Source organism: Cucumis sativus, chromosome 1, assembly GCF_000004075.3.
Source record: "Cucumis sativus cultivar 9930 chromosome 1, Cucumber_9930_V3, whole genome shotgun sequence".
NCBI classification, from domain to species: domain Eukaryota; kingdom Viridiplantae; phylum Streptophyta; class Magnoliopsida; order Cucurbitales; family Cucurbitaceae; genus Cucumis; species Cucumis sativus.
The window spans coordinates 13,035,200-13,039,118 of NC_026655.2; the positions used below are offsets into that span (position 1 = coordinate 13,035,200).

General features: G+C 39.2%; 1 long non-coding RNA gene across 1 annotated transcript; it reads right to left on the reverse strand.

Moving 5' to 3' along the window:
• Positions 1–168: 168 nt before the first annotated feature.
• Positions 169–1,126, reverse strand: LOC116402782. Its single transcript, XR_004215419.1, has 2 exons — positions 447–1,126; positions 169–366 (listed from the first exon to the last, which is right to left on the reverse strand). It is a non-coding gene; the product is annotated as an uncharacterized LOC116402782 (long non-coding RNA).
• Positions 1,127–3,919: the final 2,793 nt, after the last annotated feature.

A 3,919-nucleotide genomic window follows, 5' to 3' on the forward strand; every position in this document is an offset into this window, starting at 1 on the left:
ACGTACACCCAGTCTAAACGACAATCACAAGTTCACATCTGCATCTCATACAAACACAATCTACAATTTTCGTCCTGTCCACATCCACACACACATATATATATATTCCAAGACAATCACAATATGCATTCAACACTAAGTCTACTTCAATCCATATGTATATATATATTTTCAGTCAATCCACAGTATACATTCAACACCGAATCTACATCCATACGTGTATATATATATATCATCTCAACATCTTTACTCAGTCAGAGACAATCATACAGACATACAATCCACAATCATAAGTGAGTCCAGTAGAAAATCCCTTACCTCAAAGTTAGGGAAGCTCCTTAATCAACTAACGTCCTCGAAACAATCCTAAGCAATACAATACAAAAATTCGATTACTTTCAAGATACATATCTCACTTACTTTCCTCAACGTAAGTTCCAACTCACCGAAGTATTGGCGAACTGAACCCTCAACAATTCATATATTGGTTGTGAATTTAAGGGAGCCCAACGTTACTCCCAACACCTCAACGCACGACTGTCGAACTCGCAGCAAAAATCCTAAGTGTGGGTCGATCAGTGGTCGGCCAAAGGAGACGTGGCGGCTGCCTCAAAATCGATCGACGATCTGACGCGGCGACCGGGCTTCACAAGATGTATGCATCGACGGCTTCACGGAGGTCAAGACAGACGCGGTCGGAGAGTCGCGCGGTAGTGTAGAAAACAGAGGAGAACGAAATGGGCGGCGGCTGGAAACAGAGGTTGCACGGCAGGGCTTCACGAACCGGCCGACGGTTGCAGCGACGGATCTGGGTTACTGCGAACTACAAGGGTGAAGCACGAGCAGCAGCGAGGACCTGGACGGCTCGGCGATGCAGATCTGGACGACGGTTGTGAGCGGGAAGGCACGACAGTTACAGGTGGATGGGCGCGGTGGTTTCGATCCGAAGGAGAAAAGAGAGGGTGGCGGTTGGGTTCGGCTTCGGTGAATGGAGACGAAAACAGACGAACGGAGAGTCACGCGGGACGACTGCTGCAAGGTTGCTTCGCGAACGGAGATGGAGAACGGAAGGGAGGGTCGCGGTGCTGGGCGGAAGAAGAAAAGGGAAAAAAGAAATTTTCATTTTCTTTTCTTTTTATTTAAAAAAATATATAAAATAAATATAATAAAAAATATAAAATAAATATATATATATAATAAATATAATAAAAAATATAAAATAAATATATATATATATTTAAAATTTTCATTTTCTTTTCTTTTATTTAATAAAATGTAAAATAAATATAATAATAAAAATATAATTAAATACATATACATATTTAATTATATTAATACATTTTCAAATCTTCTTTCTCCCCTCCAACATATTTTTAAAAAAAAATCTTGAACAAATCGAAATAATTCTCTCAAAATAATTTACCTTCAAGTTTGGGGCGTTACATGAATATTTCTCCCTCAGGCTTATCTCTCTCTTCTTCTCAATTTATTTTCAATTTTTCTGTGTGCTTCTCACAGTGTATGCATAATCTCTCTTTCATTTTGATCTTCATCTCCATTTCAAATATCTCCCACACAAAGAACAAAGAAATGAGTAAAGTAACTGAGAGAGCATTTTGTTTTTCCCTTCATATGGTTGGTTACTTTTTGTCAATTAAATGAAAAGTGAAGAATAAGATAAGATTTTCTTTACCCATTTGCCATCATCATCAAAGCTATTTACCTCATTTTTGTTCACACACACACAACTTCCTTTTGTTGGATTACACTCATTTGAGAAAATAGCAAAATTTTATTAGAAGAATAGCAAACATGAGCATTTCACGTGTTTTGAATTTTCATTAACCCTAAAATCTCCTCGCCTGCTTTTTAGTTAAACTGTAACTAATTTTGAAATATGCAAAATTTTAGCATAAATATTGATTTTTTCCTACATTATCTTAACACACTTTTTTTTCCTCCAAATATTGGATTTGTATCAAATCTTTATTTTCAAATTTTACATTATCCAAATTTTCATTTTTCAAAATTTCATCGTTATTCTACTTTTATTTTTGTATTTCATATATATATATATTTATAATATTTAATCTTATTTTTTCTCTTTTCCTATTCATCTTCTTCCTTTCTCTTCCTCTTCAACCTACGGCCACACCACCGTCTCTTTTCTTCCTTCTCTTTTCATTCTCCAATCAACTTCATCACCGTCTTCCACCTACACCGAACGTCAAGCAAATTTTGTCCTATCGTCGCATCACCGTTAGACCGAGTCACTCCGGTTCCGTCACGCCATGTATGTTTAGATTTGAATTGTTCGGTTATTTGTTGCACCGATCCGTCTCCATTAGAATTTGATTCTCCACAATTTGGGTAAGTTATGGAATTTACATATAGAGTGAATTGAATGGATTAAATTGTTTGTAGAAGTGATTGATTTCTCTTCAATTATGTTTAGGTCGGTTCGTTGCACTTTAGTTTGAAAAATAAGCTTAAGTAAGGTTATAAGGTAAGGGATTCTCTACTATTGGACTCACCTATAGTTCTGAATTGTGCTGTCTGTATAGTTACCTCCGATTGAGTAAAGATGTCGAAACGATTGGGACAGAACCAAGAAACCGAGTCAAGGGCATCACCGTTCGGCTTTTGTGGGTAAGACTCTTCGAGATCACTCAAATCGGACCGTCCAGTGGTTAGATGTGAACTTTCGAGGCCTCCGACCCCGTTCTAAGTCTGGTCGTTCCTTTCTAGGTCATTGTGCCTTTCTTCGACGTTTTGGGACAGAACAAAGAAACCGAGTCTGGGGCATCACCGTTCGGCTTTTGTCGGCAAAAAACTTTGAGATCACTCAACATCAGACCGCCCAGTGGTTAGATGTGAAGTTTCGAGGCCTCCAACCCCGTTTTGAGTCCGGCCGTTCCTTTCTAGGCCATTGTGCCTTTCTTCGACGTTTTGGGACGGAACCTAGAAACTGAGTCTAGGGCATCATCTTTCAGCTTTTGTGGGCAAGATACTTCGAGATCACTCAGAATCAGACCGTCCAGTGGCTAGATGTGAACTTTTGAGGACTCCGACCCCTGTCTGAGTCCGGTCGTTCCTTTCTAGGCCATTGTGCCTTTCGTCGGCGTTTTGGGACGGAACCAAGAAACCGAGTCTTGGGCAAAGTTTGACTTTTCAAAGTCAAAAGTCAACATTTTGACTTTTTACTATTTTTGACCAATTCCATCAATTCCGAGCTTCTTAGTATGAATCCGCATTCATACTTATAGTATGTAAAACATAAAGCTCTATTTCTAATTAGAAGACCGACGACTATATCTCTATATTTGTCGGTTTCCCTTTCTTCTCCCAATTCGAACAATTCGACTTATTTCATCACACTGTTCTAAGTTTAATCCATATGAGCTAGCAGAGGAACCTAATGGTCCTAGAGATCATGGGCTCCAACGATTCAAGATTAACTAGCTAAACTCTTTTAAACCGAGTTAATCAACATTCGTTAACTAACGGGTCATTCCACTAAAGTCCCGTAGTTGCACTCTCCTCACTATAGATATATTTGTGTCCATTTGATAAAACCATAATAAGTAAGTTAATCCTTCACAGGTTGCTCGTAACCTTGGCTGGGTCAAAATACCGTTTTACCCCCAAGATTACATCTTGCTCCTTAAGTCCCACTAATCCACTATTGAACAATTGGTTTAAGGTTCAACCTATAAACTTAATCCCTCTCGGGCCAATGAGAGGGTGGGGCCCCTTGTTCAAGACTTGGATTCAGTGCTTAAGAGAACAACCTATCTACTAACCCTAAAGCGGGTAGGAGTGAATTCCATCTTGTACCCTATGTTCCCAGCTATCCACCTGATCTTACCCCTGAAATGGGAGGCTTATTGGGCCAACGCTGATGAGCTGCCCTCACCTA